Raw genomic sequence first — 11,368 nt, forward strand, 5'->3', positions numbered from 1 at the left:
AAACTGTGTGTTGAGACACCTGTATAGGTGTGTCATGCAAACACTCACTTGTTCCTTCCGGGGCTGGGAATGGGTTAGTTGAACCTCCAGTTTGCTAGTAAATCTGAATTACTGTGGCACTAAATAATGTATATCTTGAAAGAAATGAAACATGAAAAGTTTGGAAAGTTCTGATTTAATGGTTCACACAAGGCCTGTCTTCACCCCATACTGAGCTACCGAGACCAGTAGAATTACAATGATACCATGGTTCTCAAATGCCTTTGTACTCAAACAACGTGGAACACAAACACTGCAAACCCAGAAGTAAGTGTTCTGGTTTAAGAACATTTTTCGGAAGCCAAACATGCTCCGTTTTGCGTGTTACACTTCCAATTTGAGTGCCACACTTCCGTTTTGAGTGTTTGGCTGAGGTCTGTATGTTTTTGCTATTTTGCCTTTTTGCTTTTGCAGTTCTGTGTGTGTGTGTGTGTGTGAGAGAGAGAGAGAGAGAGAGAGAGAGAGAGAGAGAGAGAGACTGTGTGGAACCCAGTTCAGCCACTGATGGACTGATTGTGTGACTGCAGTACATTGTTTATTGCTTTCATTTTATGGATCAATGGTCTCATTAGATAGTAAAATTCATGTTAAATTGCTGTTTTAGGGGTTATTTTTAAAAGTCAGGAACGGAATAATCCATTTTGCATTACTTTCTATGGGAAAGCGCACCTTGGTTTTGGAACGCTTTGGTTTTGGAACGGACTTCCCGAACTGGCAGCCTGCCGGCTTAGGTAATCAACACTCAGTAGTTGTATTTACAAGAAGATTTATAATACACAGTAATTAACCTCAGAGTTAATATTAGCGGCTGTATTATCACAATGAAGTTGAGGCATCTGAGCTCAAATTATGCCACCAACAGGAAACACAAAATCCCCACCCCCTTCTTCTTTGATTGACACCTTTTCTTAACCTTTGTTTGTCTGCGCGCCCTCAGACTCTTGGGGTCAACTCCGACCTCCTCCTCTGACGAAGAGTTTTCCCTCCCCATAAGGTGACTAACAGTTGTTCCTCAGAGAATGGGCCACTGTCCAGTCCACTCTTGCTGTACTGATAAAGTACAGTCTCTCCTCCTCCTGAAAGGGTTGGGGATTTTTTAGCCCACTGCCTTCAGCTCACTGAGAAAGGGGCAGGTCTATTTCTTCCTCTTCTGACTGACTGCCCCCTCACTCATCCTGCTCATCTTGACTGTGGGAAGCCATGTCCATGACAGGAACTGATTAAGTTTGAGAACCAAGATACCACTGTATCTCACTATCTTTTTATTTGAGATGTAGACAAGACATGTGGTGCCAAAATCCCAATGGAGCAGAAAATATTATTTATGTATGTGACCACATCTGCGCAGATGTTATTGGCCCAGAGATGGAAAGAAGATAAAGTCCCTACCAGAGAAAAATGGCAGATCAAGTGGATGGATTATGCCAAAATGGCAAAACTCACTGGCAGAATCAGAAACCAGAAAGACCAAAACTTAAATAAGGGATGGGGAAAATTTATAATTTATCTTAAAAAATAATTGTAAACAGTTAGAATGATTAGCAGGATTGGAGTAACACTTATAGTTTAATGGTGAATTTTGGATATAATGGAGATGTAAAAGATTTGGATTATTATAAAAGATGCAGGAGGAAATGAGTAACAATAGGACCCACAAAGGGGAGGAGGGAATCCAGGAGATTCTTTGGAGTCTTGTTTTTATGATGTATGTTGGGTATGTGATTGTAAAACTTTAATCTGAAAAACCAAATAATTTTTTTAAAAAAATTGATGATGGTCAGGGAAGAAAAATGTTAATTGCGGCTGTTTCAAGAAGACCCCTGTCAGAACCTCATAGTCTGAGATTAGCTGCACCACTGTCTGGTGTCAGCACTTTCCCAAAAATTAGTGACCCCCCCCCCAGCAACAAGCACAGGGCACGAGCCTCTTAATCTGAGTTGTGGGTTCAATCCCCACATTGGGCAAAATATCTCTGTATTGCAAGGGGTGAGACTGGATGGCCCTCAGGGTCCCTTTCAACTCTACAGTTCTCTGATTCTGTGAAAACTTCATTGGGACTTGATGGGCCATTGGCCTGACCCAACAGGTGCTTCTAAACCTGTTTATGTTCCGTGTATCCCTAAGGACTATAGCAATACACCTGCTGTTACTTTTAGCTGAAATGGACAGTGTATATTTTCCCATGAAGCATAGTGCCAAAAGAACTAAGATTCTTCCTGTTTCAGCCAACTCCTTTGTCTTGCTTGAACAAATTTTGCTTGGATTGTTCCAGCTTTTCCCGTGATAAATCTTGATGTGATATCCATGATATCCAAATAACATAACTAACAGGAGCCGAGGGAATGGAAACGATGATTGCTTCCTTCCTGCTGCAAGAGAGGAAAGTACTAATTGCTCCTCATGGGATACAAATGGTTCCCTGCTCAAATATGTTATTTAGGATATTGTACAGTTGTTGTACTTCTTCAGTGGTGAAATCACAGCCAACCTCCTCACCCAGAACCCACTCCCAGCATTGTTTAATATCTAGCCTGGTGAAGAATTCTGGAGCATCTGAAAGTTTGCACGCTATTTTGTGACGTTTTCCTTGCCTGAAAAACATGTTGCCTTACCATGGATTGATGGATAAACATGGCTACCTTCTGAATTTGAAAGGAAAGAATTGATAGTGAGACAGCTATGAGCACAAAGCTTTCTACCAGAATGCCAGAGGACTTCTGGTGGCACTAATGAGCAGCAGTTTTTAGATATCTGACTGTCAAAAAGAAGATGCAGCAGAATTTTTCATAGATGCTCCAGAGGGCAGGACTAAAGCCAAGGTGTGGATATGGATGGAAAGCAGATAATGGCTAAAGATTAGGAGGCACTTCATAACAGCAAGAGTGTTTGGAGTAGAAGTGATGAGTTCTCCTCGATGGGATCAGAGGCTTGTCAACCATCTAGCCTGAATTTTTCAGGAAAATCTGGATGACCTCCCAGGTCTCTTCTATAATAAGTGTTATCCTGCCAACAGAGCTCTAGCTCCATCTGCAAAGCAGCACCTATGCTACTCACAGGTAAGTCATTGCTACCAAGGACGCCTCTTGGGCTTGCTGATCGGAAGGTCGGCTGTTCAAATCCCCATGACAGAGTGAGCTCCTGTTGCTCTGTCCCAGCTCCTGCCAACCTAGCAGTTTGAAAGCACACCAGTGCAAGTAGATAAATAAGTACTACTGTGGTGGGGAAGGTAAACGGTGTTTCCATGTGCTCTGGTTTCTGTCACAGTGTCCTGTTGTGTCAGAAGCAGTTTAGTCCTGCTGGCCACATGACCTGGAAAGCTGTCTGCAGACAAAGGCCAGCTCCCTCGGCCTGAAAGCGAGATGAGTGCCGCAACCCCATAGTCACCTTTGACTGGACTTAACTGTCCAGGGGGCCCTTTACCTTTACCTAAGTAATTGCTCCTTTAATATCCCCTTTTTGCGGTAACATGTTTTGAATGAACATCCAGGATTCGAATCTTTCCCCTTTCCAAACAAAACTTGTGACCGTTCCATGTCACGGGAAGAATTGCCTCATAGACTTGAGCACAGCGGAATTTAATTAAAATGCCTCTAGGTAAATTCAGCCTTTTTTTGCCCTCGCTCATTTCTGCCTGCTCAGTCTCTGTGGCACAACGGTCACGAAGGCCCAAGAAGATTTTAATTTTTCTTCTAAGAATATATTCAAGCCATCATTATGATCTCCCTCTGGCAAGTTCCTTAGCTTAACATGGTTCCTTCTAATTTTCCAACCTCTTTCTTTTGCATCTCTTCCTTTCTTGTTTGCTTACTCGCTTGAATTTATTGTATTGCTACAGAATGTGTTTTCTTTCTTGAAATCTAAGATGCTTTAGATAAAGGAGGTCAAGCCTCCCTTAATTTGCCACTCTACCTAGAGACCCATTTCATGAATTGTATTCCCTTTCCTTGCTAGAGTTCTTTCTCATAGTTGCACTTGAGGCTCAACCTTTTGCTGACCTTTAAGGTTTCTTCCATTTTTCTCCCTTACATAGAATTGTAGAATTGGAAGGGACCCCAAGGGTCATCGAGTCCAACCCTCTGCTATGCAAGAATCTCAACTAAAGCATCCCTGACAATTGACCACACAACCTCTGCTTAGAAACCTCCAAGGAAGGAAAGTCTACCACCTCGAGAAGGCATCTGTTCCACTGTTGAACAGCTCTTGCTGTCAGAAAGTATTTCCTGGTTTAGTCGGAATCTCCTTTCTTGTAATTTGAATCAATCGGTTCAGATCTGAGCCTCCATGCCCATCCTTCATGTGACAGCCCCTTAGATATTTGAAGATGGCTATCATATCTCTTCTCAGTCTCCTCTCCTCCAGGCTAAACATACCCAGTTCCTTCAAGAGCTCCTCATAAGACATTGTTTCAAGACCCTTGATCATCTTGGTTGCCCTCCTCTGCACACATTCCAGGTTGTCAACATCTTTCTTAAATGGTGGTGCCCAGAATTGGACACAATATTCCCAGTGTGGTCTGACCAAGGCAGAATAGAGCGGTACTAATACTTCCCTTGATCTGGACCCTAGACGTCTGTTGATGCAGCCTAGAATAGCATTAGCTTTTTTGGTTCAGCATCAGACTGTTGAGATATGTCAAGCTCATGGTCTACTAAGACCCCTAGATCCTTTTCACAAGTACTACTGGCAATTCAGGTATCCCCCATCTTATATCTGTGCAACTGGTTCTTTCTGCCTAAGTGTAGACTCTTACATTTGTCCTATTACAAATTCATTTTGTAAGTTTTTGACTTATGTTGGATAGCACCCACCATGTGCTTTTTCACAATTTGATCGTTATTTTCCCCAAGAATGGTCTTCTGAAACTTGCTTGCTGCAAATTTTTAAATATTTGTTCCTATCAACTGCCTCCCTGAGGCATCCAAAATACCATGTCTGGTCTTGCAGTGAAAGCAGTATTTTCTGCCTAAGATAATGGATGAAAAACCGCTAGGAATATAAATGACCTACGATTCATGAAACATGAGTTCTTTGCATGGTTTGGGGTTGACATCAGCATGGAGCAGAATTCTGGTGCCCTTAATGGCTATTAGTTTTTGTAGAATGTTTTTATATATAAAAAGAAATGAATTTACTTTAACCCCTATAGATTATCTGCTTCTCTGGTATAGCATTTCCTTGATTAATCACTCTTCTCCCCCGATCTCTTTCTTTGCAGATTTCCTGTCTAGAATTCTGCCTTCCTCTGTGTTTAGCATTTCTTATCTGGAAGCATGAGTACAGGCTCCAAATCCGCTCTTGCTACTCATATCCACCAAGAAGCAACGCAGCAAGACAGAGCCCGAAGGAACAAGTCCTGATCCTGCCCCCATAGCCAGCAAAATTAATCACCGAGCAAAGCACCACGTCTACTATCGAGTCTGAAACCTGCTGTCTCCCTCGGACTCATTTGTAACTGCTCTGTTAAACTGGGCTTTTTGAACATAGGATCTAATGCAGCGTTTGAACAGCGCTGTCTGGCCAGGTGACAAACCAAGCTCCCAAGACCCTAATTTCACCAGCTGGGATGTTTCAAATTATGAAGGCTTTGCAATACATAATCAGTAAACAGAGCACTCATCTTGTCACGGTGATGCAGTACTCTGCATTGTTTGTCTAAGTGGCTTGGCTATGGCTTCCATATAAGAGGGCTGCTGTCAGTTGTGTTCGGCTGAAAAATGAGAATGCAAGGGTCAAATATGACATGATGGAGCAGCAGCTAGGAGTATTCATTCCCATGACTGCTCCATTCACACAAGGGGGGGGGATATTCTTTATGTGGCAGAGAGCAAAATCTCTCCCTTCCCAACATTATCTCACCCTACTTGGAGCAGTTTCCTCACAGTATTTAATAGCTGGTGTTTTACTGTGTTTTAAATATTTTGTTGGGAACCTCCTAGAGTGGCTGGGGTAACCCAGTCAGATGGGCATATAAAAATTGTTACTACTACTACTGCTATTACATACCCTCCAACATTTCTTCAATGAAAAAAGGGACATCCTATTACAGTGGTACCTTACTTCTCAAATGCCTTGGTTCCCAAACACCGAAAACCTGGAACTAAGTGTTCGGACTTTTTTCAGAAGCTGAACGTCCGATGAGGCAATTGAATATTGTTTCTGGGGCGCCTGCGCCAATCAGAAGCCGTGCCTTGGTTTTCAAACATTTCAGAAGTCAAACAGATTTCCAGAACGGATTAAGCTTGGCGCTTTTGTTTTTGCTATTTATTTTGCGTTTTTGTTTTTGAGGCTTTTTCAGTTAATTTGTTTTTGTGACTGTGTGAAACCCAGTTCAGCTACTGATTGATTGATTGATTGTGTGACTGCGGAAATGGATAAAAGCCCGCCATCCAAACAATGACTATCATCAGTGCAGGTAAGAAAAAATAAATAAATTTTAATTTTTATCATCTACAATACTGTCTTATTTATTTTATAGTACAAGTACATTTATGACTGCTTTCATTTTATGGATCAGTGGTCTTGTTAGATAGTAAAATTCATGCTAAATTGCTGTTTTAGGGGTTGTTTTTAAAAGTCTAGAACGGATTCATCCATTTTGTATTACTTTCCATGGGAAAACGTATCTTGGTTTCGGAACGCTTTGGTTTCGGAACGGACTTCCGGAACGGATTAAGTTTGAGAACCAAGGTACCACTGTATTTGACCTGCAACCTTAGGAATTCATATATTCTCCCCCTCAAAATAATTAGTAACCCACTAGGGAAGCAAGTATATCGTATCCATTTCAACAACTTGTGTCTAGCAACTAATCAACAACAAACCCTGCCTCATTTTGTACACACCATCTGGTCTTCCCTGTACCACTGAGATTTGGTTGGATGCCAAATGCTACTTTGTTCTAGTGTAAGTGTATGTGATTTTCCTCCAGCAGGGATTCTCATAGTGAAGAGCAATATGGTGGCAGCAGCCTCCTCACAGCCTTATCAATACCTTCTGTTTATGTCTTCGCATAGGACTGTTTTGTTCCATCTGCCTGCTCTCATATTTACGGCTTCGAAGGCAAAGTCAGAACGCTGTGGAGATATGGAGGCATGACTTGAGTAGGCAGGAAGAACGTGGTCAATGTTGTGGGCCTGGATCTCAATCCCAGCCTAACCGCCTCACTTGCTCCTGTCACTGTCTTTGTTCTTCAAGGTAAGATAGCTGGCATGTCCAGTTATTGCTGATCTGGAGCTCTTGTGCAATGCATCCAGTCCATCCAAAGACTGGTGTTTTTGCGAAGAGAAAAGTGATGACGGAAAGCATGGAATGACGTCTGCTTTGATGTGACATTGTCTAGCTTCCCTGCAAACAAATCAGAGTGAAGGCTCATAGTCTACAGCAGGTTCCCCCCCCCCCCAGACGAATCAGGATGAATACTCAATAAACAGGTTATCTGGAAGTTGCCATAAGTGCCATAGTGTGGTGGAGGCCACAGGGGCGGTTGCCCCAGGCGCAAAATTGTTAGGAAGAACAAAATTTTGACACCTGGTGCTGCCTCAATACAGCTGAGAGCCAGTGTGGTGTAGTGGTTAAGAGCGGTAGTCTCGTAATCTGGGGAACCGGGTTCGCATCTCCGCTCCTCCACATGCAGCTGCTGGGTGACCTTGGGCCAGTCACACTTCTTTGAAGTCTCTCAGCCCCACTCACCTCACAGAGTGTTTGTTGTGGGGGAGGAAGGGAAAGGAGAATGTTAGCTGCTTTGAGACTCCTGAAGAGGAGTGAAAGGCGGGATATCAAATCCAAACTCTTCTTCTTCTCTTCTTGTGTAATTCTGTCACTGGGCTCTGTTGAAAACAGCCTTTCCATGCAAACCAGGAAGTGACCTCTTCTCCTGACAACGGAACAACTCTTCTTTCTCATCTCTGTGTTGGTGATCTCCTGGGTGATGTGGATGCCATTAGGCAGTTGCATGTGTGCCCCACCCATTTCCCTCCCTCCCACCCCTATCTGAGCAGCCCCGGGCAGAGGCAACCCACGCTATGCCACTGGTTCCCAGTGTCAGACATGATTTACTGTCCTGACTAAAGAGTCAGGGGCTAGATGAGAGGGCAAGTGGAGCCACTTCTGATATTAAGACTCTTCACTACTTATACAAAGACTGAGTGAAAAGGAGAGATGTAGCGCTTGACTTCTGGCACACAAAACAGAGGAAACTGCCTTTATGCAGAGTAAGAGCATAGATCTTGTCTGCACTGACAGGCAAGGGTTTCAGAATCTTTCCCACCCCTCCTTAGAGCTACTGGAGATTGAAAATGGGACCTTATTCATGCAATGTAGTTGCTCCATTGCTAGTAACAGGTGTTTGGCTCTTGATGTCAATAGATTTCTTTGTGGTGTTCTGGGTGTATCTGTGCTGCAATGGAGCAAACGGCAGTCACAGAAGAGAACATAACATGCCAGGCCAATCCGTAGACTGGAAAGGAAATGTTGGCAAACTCCAGGCTCTTCGGAATAATGTGAAGCACAGCTGGAATGTGACTACAAATTGCGAAGCCTTCTGAATAATACAGCAGGGACTTGGCAACCAATTCTTTAGGACACATGCAGACATTCCTTACTGCATATTACAACTGTAAAGCACAATCTCGGCTGGGTGATTTTTACATTTCGGAGAGAGACATTTATGGACAAATAATGACTAAATAAATAAAGGGCACATTTAATTAAACAAACAGTATAAGAGCACGACTTCAAATGAAGTTTCATCTGCATCAAACCTGCCCGCTCCCGTCAGTAATTACATCTGACTTTACAGAGTGGCATTCACATCTACACTGGCTTATTACAGCCTGCCTACCTCTGCATGGATTGGTGAAGATTCCTTCTTTCCTTGCAATGTTTGGCAGGAAGAAACAGCTTGCCTAAAAGGTAAAGGGACCCCTGACCATTAGGTCCAGTCGTGGCCGACTCTGGGGTTGCGGCGCTCATCTCACTTTACTAGCCGAAAGAGCCGGCGTACAGTTTCCGGGTCATGTGGCCAGCATGACTAAGCCGCTTCTGGCAAACCAGAGCAGCGCAAGGAAATGCCATTTACCTTCCCACCAGAGCGGTACCTATTTATCTACTTGCACTTTGACCTGCTTTCGAACTGCTAGGTTGGCAGGAGCAGGGACCGAGCAACGGGAGCTCACCCCGTCACAGGGATTCGAACTGGTGACCTTCTGATCGGCAAGTCCTAGGCTCTGTGGTTTAACCCACAGCGCGACCCGCATCCCTAATAACAGCTTGCCTAGTGCCCACCTAATCTTATGCAAGTACACAGTTGAAGGATGCTTCTCAACGACCTGCTCACTGAGCGTTCATCTCAATCTCTTTGTAGGAAGACTAGATGACATTAAATGCACTACTCTCAGAGACCAGGCTGAGGAGTACTGCTCTGGTGAGGAATGGTGGGAGCCTCCCCCTTCCCCCTGCTCCTGACCAGGATCCTGAAGCTGCCCAGGAGCAGTGAAGCAGTATAGATCTGGAACAGTGGTTTGCAGAGGGACATCGTACAGAAGGCAGAAGCTGGGAAGAACTGGGAGTGAACAGCAAAGTGAAGAAGAACAGGAAAAGAGAGTAAGCTAACAGACTCTCTCTCACTGGAGACTGTCCAGCCTATTAGTCCAAGGGCATGTAGAGCAGATAAGGTGGCTACACAAAAAGCACAATGGTTGCAAAATCAGGTTGCAAGGCATGGAAGTGGGTGGACACCTTAATTGGGAACACCGTCATTCCGAGAATGGCTGCTTTGTTCTTTTGCTGTGTTTAAAGACTCTTTAAATAATAAGCAACTCTTTTCGCTTTGTCCTGCTTATCTACGGCAAAAGGAGGGAAGGAAGCCGAGTCTCCGAAGCCTGACAACTACACATTTAAAGCAGTACCGCTCCAGCGGGAAGGTAAACGGCGTTTCCGTGCGCTGCTCTGGTTCGCCAGAAGCGGCTTAGTCATGCTGGCCACATGACTCGGAAGCTGTACGTCGGCTCCCTCGGCCAATAAAGCGAGATGAGCACTGCAACCCCAGAGTTGGCCACGACTGGACCTAATGGTCAGGGGTCCCTTTACCTTTACCTATATTACTTACATCATAGGAGCCTACACAACACTAAACTCTGTTGCTGTATTTAGGTTTTATTTTATTTGTTTTTTATCTTATATTTTGGAAATGTACATCCAGGTTTTTTACCTTTAATTTTTTTAGGGTCCCCCAAGAGAGTGGGGCCCTAAGTTATAGCTTGTTTAGCTTATACGTAAATCTGGCACTGCTCATGCCTGCATTGCAGGGTGCCCCCTAAACATTTGGCATGTACTTTCTTGTAATGTAAGACCTAGTTGTAGTGGCTATGTTCTGCCTTCACTGTCGGAGGCAGTATGTCTCTGAAGACTGGGAACTGAAAGTGCTGAATGTGCCATTGCGCTCATGTCCTCCTTGTGAGGTTCCTAGGATAGCTCAGTTGGTAGAGCTTGAGACTCCTAATCTCATGGTTGTGGGTTCAAGCCCCATATTGGGAGAAAAATTCCTGCATTGCAAGGGGCTGGACTGGATGACCCTTGTGGTCCCTTCCAACTATACAATCCTATGATGCTATCTGGCTGGCCACCCTGAGAACAGGACCAGATCAGCCGGCCCTGGAGGCAGGGACTCCTGTGCAAGCTGGGATTCCTCCGGTTCAGCCTCTGAATCAGATTCCCAGGCCATCACAGGACTTCAAGGTGATGTGAAATGTTATCTCAAGGCAATTTCGCTATCTTCGCATGGCTGTCAGAAAGGATAAATATTGCCCTTTGGAGACTTCTTCCATTTGAAAGTTTGGCATGCCACCGGACTGTATGTCTGTTTACTCAGAAGTAAGCTCCACTTCCTTCAGCGAGATTTCTTCCCAGCTAAACATGCATGGGATTGAAACTTTGACATACTGTGACCAATGAAAGATGCAAAGATGTGGCAATCACATTTTTTTCGGCTTAATATTTCATTTTAATTAAGGGAGGATGGGTCTTAATGAGCCATGGAATACGTGCCAACATTTGCATGCTCTTCTCAGAGATGTATAACTTTTAAAGTGCACTGACTATTAATAGTGGGCTTAATTAAAGCTTGCTTACATAGATAAGAAATTACATCAGCTTCGCATGAATTGTGTTTTGTCTTAAGTTATTGCAGACGGAATATAAAGGTTTGGGTGATGGAGCAATATTTTATTTCATTTTTAATTAGGATTTTCAGGTTTCAGTATTTTTTTTAAAAAAAGTAAATTTCCTCCTCTTCTTTTTTTAATCATTGCCATCCCAAGGCTAAGACAAGCAT

The 11,368-nt window shown here is 43.7% G+C and overlaps 1 long non-coding RNA gene across 2 annotated transcripts; it reads left to right on the forward strand.

Moving 5' to 3' along the window:
- Positions 1-615: 615 nt before the first annotated feature.
- LOC309514505 lies at positions 616-11,127 on the forward strand. 2 transcript variants are annotated; one of them, XR_014212017.1, is made up of 3 exons: positions 616-770; positions 5,255-7,249; positions 10,765-11,127. It is a non-coding gene; the product is annotated as an uncharacterized lncRNA (long non-coding RNA). The 2 variants fall into 2 exon arrangements; XR_014212018.1 differs by lacking the exon at positions 616-770 and adding an exon at positions 3,871-4,491.
- The last annotated feature ends 241 nt before the right edge of the window (positions 11,128-11,368 follow it).

Source organism: Podarcis vaucheri (assembly GCF_965113315.1).
Source record: "Podarcis vaucheri genome assembly, chromosome: 11".
Lineage (NCBI taxonomy): Eukaryota > Metazoa > Chordata > Lepidosauria > Squamata > Lacertidae > Podarcis > Podarcis vaucheri.